Raw genomic sequence first — 11,763 nt, forward strand, 5'->3', positions numbered from 1 at the left:
CTGTAAGTCCACAGAATGTATTTTGGGCAGAAGAACTGAATGGTGGGAAGACAAGTCCATATCTAATGCATTTGTTTCAGTGAAACTAAAGGGCTGTCCCCTCTATGATAGAGGTGGTCAAATATATTAATAAGTCACCTGCCACCAAATAACTGGCTTGATCACCCCTGGAAATTGTGTCTGATCAGAGACAAAGCAATGGTTTCTGCTGCTAACAGACTGAGCACTGAGCAGTGGGTGGAGACAAGTTGTCCTTGATGAGTGGAACTTGATGTTTCTAAGTCCATGCATAAATTCCATCCCTACCACCATGGCCACTTTGTTCATGTCACTTGAGCAATGACAGGAGTGGCTGAGGAACGTGGCTCATGGCTATCCAGAGAACAGATCATCTTATCCACTTGATTATAAAAATCCTCCTCTGCTGATGTCACTCTTTGGTGAGCATTCACATTGGATGCAAATATCCAGTTTTGTGAAGGGTTTTGCCCATTCAAAGAAGCTTACCCACATATAACTTCCCTGGACCTTTTCATCACCAATTTCCCAATCATGTTCCTTCCAAGCCCCTGCTTACCCATCTAAATCATTGACTACAGTCTATGAATTGGTATATACACACTCATACCTCTGACCATCTCTGCTTCAAAGTAAAAATGAACAAGCATGTTCACAGCTCAAAGTTCTGTACAATGGAAAGTTTTCACTTCATCACTGTCCTTCAGCAATGTCCCACAAAGAGGTTGTAGTGGTGAACAGTCTACTTTTAAGTGTTGTATGCATATCAAGCAGAACCATCTTGATATGCATGTATATCACATGCAGGCCCAAGTTTTCTCTTCTTCAGTCAACTAATTGTAGAGAACTCCCCATGAGGCAGTAGACATAGGTTGAGAGAAAGGAGGTAATATAGAAGTAGTAGGGGCCATAAGTATTTGAGACATTTCTTTATTTAATTTACCTGTGCCTTCAGAGCCTGCTAAAGCATAATCTTTTGTTTTTAAAGCATAATCTTATATACCACTTCTATTTGCTAGCGGAGTGCCAGTGTGCATAGCCAACATTATGGGTTTGTGGGGGAATCAATATCCATTTCATGATGAGCATCGCGGGTCTCATAGTAATTTTGTGGCTCATGGTTAAGTGTTCAGTCTCTACTAAAGCCCAATAGCAAGCAGCTAAAAGCTATTTCTCCAGAGTGATTACCTGCAGAGGCTGGCAGGGTTTTGCTTCAAAATCCTAAGGGTATACACTATGATTGACTTATAAGGTCCTACCAAAGGCCCCAAGTAGAATCCCTATCTGCCACTGACAAATGCCACTTCAAGTGACACTGGATCTGCTAGATCATATGGTCCAATGGAAGAGCTGTTTGTACAGCAGCCTGAACTTGTTGCAAAGCCTTCTCTTCTTCTGGGATCCATGCAGAACTAGTGGGTTTTTTAGATCACTTGGTAAATGGATCAGAGTAGCACATCCAAATGAGAAACATAACTTCAAAATCCAAAAAGTCCCACCTGGCATTGGGTCTATATTTTGGTTGTAGGAGGGGTCAGATGCAGCAACTTAGCCATCCTAGGTATATCTTCAAATAACACCATTAAGCCCCTAGAAGTTTCACTGAGATAGAAGGCCTCTGAATTTTGTAGGATTTATATCCTACCCTCTGACACGTAAATGTCTTTCCAGTAAGTTTAGAGTAGTTTCCACTTCTGGCTCACCAGGTCCAAAATCAGCACAATGTCATCAATGTAATGAACTAGTGTAGTGTCTTATAGACGGAGAAGGCAATGGCACCCCACTCCAGTACTCTCGCCTGGAAAATCCCATGGACAGAGGAGCCTGGTAGGCTGCAGTCTATGGGTTGCTAAGAGTCGGACACGACTGAGAGACTTCACTTTCACTTTTCACTTTCATGCATTGGAGAAGGAAATGGCAACCCACTCCAATGTTCTTGCCTGGAGAATCCCAGGGACAGGGAGCCTGGTGGACTGCCGTCTATGGGGTCGCACAGAGTGGGACACGACTGAAGCAACTTAGCAGCAGCAGTGTCTTATAGAAGTAAAAGGCAATAAAGATCTCTATAAAGTATGAAAATTAGGAGTGGAGCAATTGATATACTTGCAACAAGACAGTATTGCTGCTTTGGAAGTTGAAAGCAAACTGCTTCTGGTGGTGTTTACTAAGAGGCATTGATAAAAGGCATTTGCCAGATCAACAACTGCAATACCCCCAGATACCAAGGGATATATTAATTTTCTCAAGCAAAGAAACCACATCTGGAATAGCAACAGCAATTGGACTCAACATCTGGTTAAAGTTATGGTAATCCATTGTCATTTTCTAAGGTCCGCCTGTCTTTTACATAAGCCAAATAGGCAAACTAAATGTGAGTGTGGTGGTAATTAACACCCCTTCATCTTTCAAGTCATTAATGGTGGCACTAATCTCTGCAGTCCCTCTAGGAATGTGGTATTGCTTTTGGTTTCCTATTTTTCTGGTAGAAGCAGTTCTAGTGGCTTCCTCTTGGCCTTTCCTACCATAATAGACCTCATTACATAGGTTAGGGAACCAATGAAAGGATTATGCCAATTACTGACTATATCTATTCCAACTATGCATTCCAGATCAGAAAAATAACCACAAGACAGATTTGAGGACCCACTGTGTTCACTGTGAGATGGGCCTGAGCTATCCATTATCACTTGACAGGCATGAGCCTTACTCTGACTACTGTTCTTTTGGGTCTCCTAGAATTAATGTCATTTCAGAGCTCATGATCAATAATTCCTGAAAGTCTGATTATTTATTTTTCCCCAGTGCCCTCTTTACCACTGTAAATAGAGTAATTCATGTATTTAAACCTAATAGATTAGAGAAGCAATTCCAGAAACTCCAGAACCAATTCATAAAACTTATCCTTGGGACTTCCCTGGTGATCCAGTGGTTAAGACTCTATGCTTCCACTGCAGGGGGCACAGGTTCCATCCCTGGTCAGGGAACTGAGATCCCATGTGCTGTGTGGCATGGCCAAAACAACAACAACAATAATAAAAATGAAAACTTATCCTTAAGATTCTGTCCTCTCAAGCCAAACTGTACATTTGTCATGGTTCTTCAGATAAACAGAACAAATAGGACATAATTTATATATGTATAAAATTATATACAATGTATTAATATATTTATAATAAGATATTTATCTTAAGAAACTGGCTCACACAATTTCAGGGACTGTCAATCATAAATCCATAGAGTAGGCCATCAGGCAGGACACTGCAAGAAGTGATGCTGCAAGCTTGAGGTAGAATTCTTTCTCTTCCAAGAAATGTCAGGTTTTCTCTTAAGACTTTCAACTGATTGGTGAGGTCCACCCACATTATTTACGGCTTTCCAGGTGGCTCAGTGGTAAAGAATCCACCTGTCAATGAAGGAGACACAAGTTCAATCCCTGGGTCAGGAAGATCCCCTAGAGAAGGAAATGACAACCAGCTCCAGTATTCTTGCCTGGAAAATGTCACGGACAGAGGAACCTGGCAGGCTAGAATTTCTGTTATTGCATCTTTGCTCAGACAGAACTGAGCAACTGAGCATACACGCAAGCCCCCACATTAATTAGGGTGATCTTTAAGTCAACTAATTGTAGATGTTAACCACATCTGTAAAATACCTTCACAGCAACATCTAGATTAGTATTCTATTTAAAAACTGGGTAGTATAGCCTAGCCAAGTTAACAATTAAGATTAACTACCATTGCACTCTATATTCACTTTCCCAGTCATTTTTTCTAATTTATCTGATATAACACATTCTATATTTTCTTTAGATATTTTGAGTTTTGTCTATCTCCCCCAATTTCAATGTACTCTTCAGAATGCAGGAAATTTTGTCTTCTTTGTTCACTCTTGTCAAACAGCTCCTAGAGTAGTGTCTGGCACATATTGTGGAGTAAATAAATATTTGTGCACTGAACTAACTGCTATTCAGAAAGTGAGTCAATATTCAGTAAAATTGAAGATATGTGCAAACCAGTGGTTATCAGTGGGGGAAGTAAGCAGTGAGGGGGAGGCAATATAGGGATAAAGGATTAAGAGGTACAAACTATTGGGCATAAAATAAGCTACATGGATATAATGAACAACACCAGGAATATAACCAATTTTTTTCATTTATTTTTATTAGTTGGAAGCTAATTACTTTACAATATTGTAGTGGTTTTTGTCATACATTGACATGAATCAGCCATGGATTTACATGTATTCCCCATCCTGATCCCCCCTCCCACCTCCTTCTCCACCCGATTCCTCAGGGTCTTCTCAGTGCACCAGGCCTGAACACTTGTCTCATGCATCCAGCCTGGGCTGGTGATCTGTTTCACCCTAGATAATATACATGTTTCGATGCTGTTCTCTCAAAACATCCCACCCTCGCCTTCTCCCACAGAGTCCAAAAGTCTGTTCTACACGTCTGTGTCTCTTTTTCTGTTTTGCATATTGGGTTATCGTTACCATCTTTCTAAATTCCATATATATGCATTAGTATACTGTATTGGTCTTTATCTTTCTGGCTTACTTCACTGTGTATAATGGGCTCCAGTTTCATCCATCTCATTACAACTGATTCAAATGAATCCTTTTTAATGGCTGAGTAATATTCCATGGTGTATATGTACCACAGCTTCCTTATCCATTCGTCTGCTGATGGGCATCTAGGTTGCTTCCATGTCCTGGCTATTATAAACAGTGCTGCGATGAACATTGGGGTGCACGCGTCTCTTTCAGATCTGGTTTCCTTGGTGTGTATGCCCAGAAGTGGGATTGCTGGGTCATATGGCAGTTCTAATTCCAGTTTTTTAAGAAATCTCCACACTGTTCTCCATAGCAGCTGTGCTAGTTTGCATTCCCACCAACAGTGTAAGAGGGTTCCCTTTTCTCCACACCCTCTCCAGCATTTATTGCTTGTAGACTTTTGGATATTTTATAATAACTATAAATAGAATATAGCCTTTAAAATTGTGAATCACTATATTGTCCATCTGTAACATATAACATTATAATCAATAATACTTCAATTTTAAAATAAGGTTAAAATGATCTGAAGCAAGTATGAAAAATGTCAACATTTAGTTAAGTCTAGATAATAAAAACATGGATGTCTGATTTTTTGTCCTTTTGTGTATTTGAGATAATAACTGGTAATAAAAATATAATGGTAGAGAATGTCCAGTTTCAAATAGCAACAATAAAACCCCTCAAGACTTAAAAATATGAAACTTAAAAGATCTGTATGAGGAAATCCTTTATATACTTTTGACAATCACAGTCTTCAATGTTCTGTTACCAGATGGGACTACTCATAGTACAAAGATATTCTTTCTTGTATGTATTACTATATAAGTTTAATTTGATCTTTTAAAGACAACAATAGAATTTTTTGAAACTGAACAAACTGATTCTTAAGCTAATATAAAGAAACGCTCATATCAAGAAAAGTAAGAAAAATTCTGGAAAAAATACTAATGAGGAGGAAATTGGTCTTATGAGATATTAAAGTATATTATATAGATATAGAAATTAAAAGAGCTGTGTGGTACTGATATATGAATTAAATGCCCAAATCTTACCTCATCTATGACCACTTTTCTCTATTCTGTAACTTCCTATTCTAAGTCACTGTTGTCTCTCACCTAGATTACTACAATATCCTTGTAAATATTCTCCCTACTTGCACCCTGCACACTACCCCACCATTCAGTCCATTCTCCACACAGCAGCCAAAATGATCTTTTGAAAGCATAGACTATGTCATTCCTCTGCTAGAAACCATGAAGAGATAGTCACATCAGTGGAAAAAAGAGTTTAGAAATAGGTTCAAATACATAAAAGAGATTGACATATGATAAAGGTAAAATTTCATATCAGTGGAGAAAAGGTTTATTATTTATTTATTATTTAATAAATGGTGTTGGGACAACTAACTAGTCATTTAAAAAAATAAAATGGGTTCCTGGATTCACTCTTTTCCCTAAAAAGGAGTTTTTGAATGTTATATTAAAAAATGAAAACTTATAAAACTAATTTACTACCTTGTGTGGGAAGGAACAGGTAGTGACTGTGTGGGAGTACCATGGATACTGTTCATGTTCTATTTATTGATCTGGATGCTGGTTACAGGGAAATATTCAGTTTACAAAAATTCATTGAACTACATTTATGACATGTGATAATAATCACTTTTATGTACATTATATTTTAATAAAAAAACTTTTAAAATAAGCAAAATAATGAAGTTACTAGAGAAAAGATTGATAAATTTGACTACATAAAAATCATGGGCTTTTTTTCCTGCATGGGAAAAATGCTATAAATAAAATCAAAAGGCACATGAGAAACTGGGGAATAGTTTGTAACACATATAACAAAAAATTAATTTCCTTAATATATAGTTAGTAAGGGAAATTACCAAAATCACTTAATAGAAAAATGGGCAAGGGAATTCCCCAATACTCCAGTAGTTAGGACTTAGCACATTCACTGTCAAGAGCCTAGAACTGGGTTTGGTAATTAGAATCCCAAAGTCTCCAACAAAAAGAAAGAAAGAAAAATGGACAAAATATACGTTAACACTCATAGTAAAATATACAAACAAGTTTTCTTTAAAACTTTTTATTTTGTATTGGAGTATAGCCCATTAACAATGCTGTGATAGTTTCAGATGAACAACAAAGAGACTCAGTCATGCATATGCATGTATCCATTCTCCCTCAAACTCCCCACCCATCCAGCCTGCCACGTAGCATTGAGCAGAGTGCCCTATGTTATACAGTAGGCCCTTGTTGGTCACCCATTTTAAATGTAGCAGTGTGTACGTGTCCATCCCAAACTCCCTAGCTACCCCTTTCCCTCTTTTCCTTGTGTGGGAAAGGAAGTTTGTTCCTTTCCCACACAGCAACCACAAGTTTGTTCTCTAAGCCTGTGAGTCTGTTTCTGTTTCATAAATGGTTTGTTTGTATTAATATTTTAGATTCCACACATAAGCCATGTCATATAACGTTTGTCTTTCTCTGTCTGGCTTACTTCACTCAGTATAACACTTCCTAGGTCTATCCATTTGCTGCAAATGGTATTATTTCATTCTTTTAATGGCTGAGTTATATTTCTCTAACTCTGTTTTTCTTTCTCAAGATTGCTTTGGCCATTCAGGGTCTGTTGTGTCACCAAACAAATTTTAAAATTTTTTGTTCCAGTTCTGTGAAAAATGCCATTAGTAATTTGATAGGCATTGCATTGACTCTCTGTATTTCCTTGGGTAGTATAGTCATTTTGAAAATATTCATTCTTCCAATCCATGAATATGATATATCTTTCCACCTGTTTGTGTCTTATTCGATTACTTTCATTAGCATCTTACAGTTTTCAGAGTATGGGTCTTTTGTATTCTTAAGCAGGTTTAGTCCTAGGTATTTTATTCTTTTTGATGATTAAATGGTTTTTATTTTTCAACTTGTTGATGTAGTGTACCACATTGATTGATTTGTGGATATTGAAAAATCCTTGCATCCCTGGGACAAATCCCACTTGATCATGCTATATGATCTTTTTAACGTATGGTTGGATTCAAAACACCAGTAATGTGCAAAGTATTTTTGCATCTATGTTCATCAGGGATATTGGCCTGTAATTTTCTTTTTTTTTTTTTTTTTTTAATTTTTTTATTAGTTGGAGGCTAATTACTTCACAACATTTCAGTGGGTTTTGTCATACATTGATATGAATCAGCCATAGATTTACACTTATTCCCCATCCCGATCCCCCCTCCCACCTCCCTCTTCACCCGACTCCTCTGGGTCTTCCCAGTGCACCAGGCCCGAGCACTTGTCTCATGCATCCCACCTGGGCTGGTGATCTGTTTCACCATAGATAGTATACATGCTGTTCTTTTGAAACATCCCACCCTCACATTCTCCCACAGAGTTCAAAAGTCTGTTCTGTATTTCTGTGTCTCTTTTTCTGTTTTGCATATAGGGTTATCATTACCATCTTTCTAAATTCCATATATATGTGTTAGTATGCTGTAATGTTCTTTATCTTTCTGGCTTACTTCACTCTGTATAATGGGCTCCAGTTTCATCCATCTCATTAGGACTGATTCAAATGAATTCTTTTTGACAGCTGAGTAATATTCCATGGTGTATATGTACCACAGCTTCCTTATCCATTCATCTGCTGATGGGCATCTAGGTTGCTTCCATGTCCTGGCTATTATAAACAGTGCTGCAATGAACATTGGGGTGCACGTGTCTCTTTCAGATCTGGTTTCCTCAGTGTGTATGCTTATCTTTGGCTAGTTTTGGTATCAGCATGATGGTGGCCTCATAGAATAAATTTGGAAGTTTGCCTTCTCTGCAATATTTTGGAACAGTTCCAGAAGGATAGGTATTAATTCTCTAAATGCTTGATAGAATTCACCTGTGAAGCCATCCGGTCCTGGACTTAGGTTTTGGGGGAATTTTTCATCACAGCTTCAATTCAGTGCTTGTGATTGGTCTTTTCATATTTTCTATTTCTTCCTGGTTCAGTCTTGGGAGACTGTATCTTTCTAAGAATTTGTCCATTTCTTCCAGGTTGTCCATTTTATTGGCACACAGTTGCTTTGTTATGTTGTTTTGTATTTCTGTGGTGCAAGTTGTAACTTCTGCTTTTTCGTTTATAATTTTATTGATTTGGGCCCTCTCCCTTTTTTCCCTGATGAGTCTGGCTAAAGGTTTATAAATTATGTTTATCTTTTCAATGAAGCAACTTTTAGTTTCATTGATCTTTGAGATTGTTTTCCATGCCTCTATTACATTTATTTCTGCTCTGATCTTTATGATTTCTTTTCTTTCACTATCTTTAGGTTTTGTTTGTTCTTCTTTGTCTAGTTGTTTTAGGTGTAAGGTTAGATTATCTATATGAGATTTTTCTTGTTTCTTGAGGTAAGACTGTATTGTAAACTTTCCTCTTAGAATTGCTTTTGCTGAATCCCATAGATTTTAGACTGTTGTGCTTTCATTTACAAATATAAATGAAAATTGCATTTTCATTTCCATTTGTCTATAGGTGTTTTCAGATTTTCTCTTTGATTTCATCACTGATCCATTGCTAGTTTAGTAGTGTATTGTTTACTTGCCACATATTTGTGTGCGGATGTGTGTGTGTGTGTGTCACCCCATGAACTGTAGCCTCTGACCTCCTCTGTCCCTGGGATTTCCCAGGCAGGAATACTTGAGTGGGATGTCATTTTATTCTCCAGGGGGTCCTCCCAACCCAGAGATTGAATCTGAGTCTCTCACATTGACAGGCAGGTTCTTTACCACTGAACCGCTTCATGAATCATAGCCTTATCATATCAAAGGGGCTTGTGTAACTCAAAAAAGCTGTGAACCATGCTGCTCAGGGCCACCCAAGATGGATGGTTGAAAATGAAGAGTTCTGACAAAACATGGCCCACTGGAGAAGGAAACCACTCCAGTATTCTTGCCTGGAGAACACTTTGGACAGCATGAAAAGCAAAAAGATAGTACACTGGAAGGTGAGACCTCCAGATCAGAAGATGTCCAATATGCCACTGGGGAAGAGAGAAGGACAATTGCTAATAGCTCCAGTAAGACTGCAGCAGCTGGGCCAAAGTGGGAAAAACGCTCAGCTGTGGATGTGTCTGGTGGTGAAAGTAAAGTTTGATGCTGTAAAGAACAATATTGCTTAGGAAACTGAATTGTTATATCCATGAATCAAGGTAAGTTGGATGTAGTCAACCAGGAGATGGTAGGGTTGAGTATCAACATCTTAGAAATCAGTGAACTAAAATGGACAGGAATGGGTTCAATTCCTGGGTTGGGAAGATCTCCTGGAGAAGGGCACAGGTAACCCATTCCAGTATTCTCACCTGGAGAATGCTGGACAGAAGAGCTTGCCGAGCTACAATCCATGGGGTTGCAAAGAGTTGGACTACCATTGAGTGACTAACACTTACTTACCGCTCTAATGGCAGAAAGTGAATAGGAACTAAAGAGTCTCTTTTAATTTATTTTTAATTGAAGGGTACTTGGTTAACAATATTGTGTTGGTTTCTGCCATACACCAACATGAATCAGTCATAGGTATACATATGTGCCCTTTCTCTTAAAACTTCCTCCCACTTTCCACCCCATCCCACCACTCTTAGGTTGTCACAGAGCCCTGGTTTGAGTTTCCTGAGTCATATATCAAATTCCCACTGACCTATTTTACATATGGCAGTAGATATTTTTCCATGCTACTCTCTCCATTCATCCTACCCTTTCCTTCCCCCATGCTGTGTCCACAAGTCTGTTCTCTATGTCTAAAAGTATGGAATGCTTCAGAAATTTGTGTGCTTGCACAGAGGCCATGCTAATCTTCTCTGTACGTTCCAAATTTAGTATATATGCTGTCAAAGTGACCACTAAAGACCCTCTTGATGAGGGTGAAAGAGGAGAGTGAAAAGCTGGCTTGAAAATCAACATTTAAAAAATTAAAATCATGGCATCCATCCTATCATGTCATGGCAAACAGAAGGGGAAAACTTGGAAACAGTGACAGATTTTATTTTCTTGGGCTCCAAAATCACTGCAGATGTTGATTGCAGCTATGAAATTAAAAGATGCTTGCTCCTTGGAAGGAAAGCTATGACAAACCAGACATCCGTACATGACTACTGGAAAAACTATAGCTTTGACTATGCAGACCTTTTTTATTTATTTTGTTTTTATTTTCATTATTCTAGGAGGTGCTTCAAAGCAGATCTTACTGTGATTTATGTCAAAGAATGTTTTTCCTATGTTTTCCTCCAAGAGTTTTATAGTGTCTGGTCTTACATTTGTTGTTGTTGCTGTTGTTCAATCACTAAGTTGTGTCTGACTCTTTGTAACCCCATGGACCGCAGCATGCCAGGCTTCCCTGTTCTTCCCTATCTCCTGGGGTTTGCTCACACTCATGTCCATTGAGTCAGTGATACCATCCAACCATCTCATCCTATGTTGCCCACTTCTCCTGTCCTCAATCTTTCTCAGCATCAGGGTCTTTTCCAAAGAGTCGGCTCTTCCCATCAGGTAGCCAAAGTATTGGAGCTTCAGCTTCAGCATAAGTCCCTTCAATGAATATTCAGGGTTGATTTCCTTTAGGATTGACTGGTTTGATCTCCTTGATGTCTAAGGGACTCTCAAGAGTCTTCTCCAGAGCCATAGTTTGAAAGTATCAATTCTTGGGAAAGCATCAATTCCTTGGCACTCACCCTTCTTTATGGTCCAGCTCTCACATCTATACATGACTACTGGAAAAACCATAGCTTTGACTATGCAGACCTTTTTAGGTCTTTAATCCATTTTGAGTTTATTTTTATGTATGGTGCTAAGTAGTGTTCTAATTTCATTCTTTTACATGTAGCTATCCAGATTTACCAGCCCCACTCATTGAAGATACTCTTTTTTCCATTGTTTATTCTTGCCTCCTTTGTCATAGATTAGGTGACCATAGGTACATGGGTTTATCTCTGGGTTTTCTATCCTGTACTATTGATTTATATTTCTGTTTTTGTGCCAGTACCATACTGTTTTGATTACTATAGCTTTTTAGTATAATTTGAAGTATAAATGGAGCCTGCTCCTCCTGCTCCATTTTTCTTTCTCAAGAGTACTTTGACTCTTGGAGTCTTTTGTGTTTCCATACAAATTGTAAAAAAAATTTGTTCTAATTCTGTAAAGAATG

The 11,763-nt window shown here is 38.2% G+C and overlaps 1 non-coding gene across 1 annotated transcript; it reads right to left on the reverse strand.

Annotated features, from left to right (window-relative positions):
* Positions 1-10,362: 10,362 nt before the first annotated feature.
* Positions 10,363-10,463, reverse strand: LOC122691061. Its single transcript, XR_006340305.1, has one exon. It is a non-coding gene; the product is annotated as a U6 spliceosomal RNA (small nuclear RNA).
* Between the last annotated feature and the right edge of the window lie 1,300 nt (positions 10,464-11,763).

This window comes from Cervus elaphus, chromosome X (assembly GCF_910594005.1).
Source record: "Cervus elaphus chromosome X, mCerEla1.1, whole genome shotgun sequence".
In the NCBI taxonomy this organism is placed as follows: domain Eukaryota; kingdom Metazoa; phylum Chordata; class Mammalia; order Artiodactyla; family Cervidae; genus Cervus; species Cervus elaphus.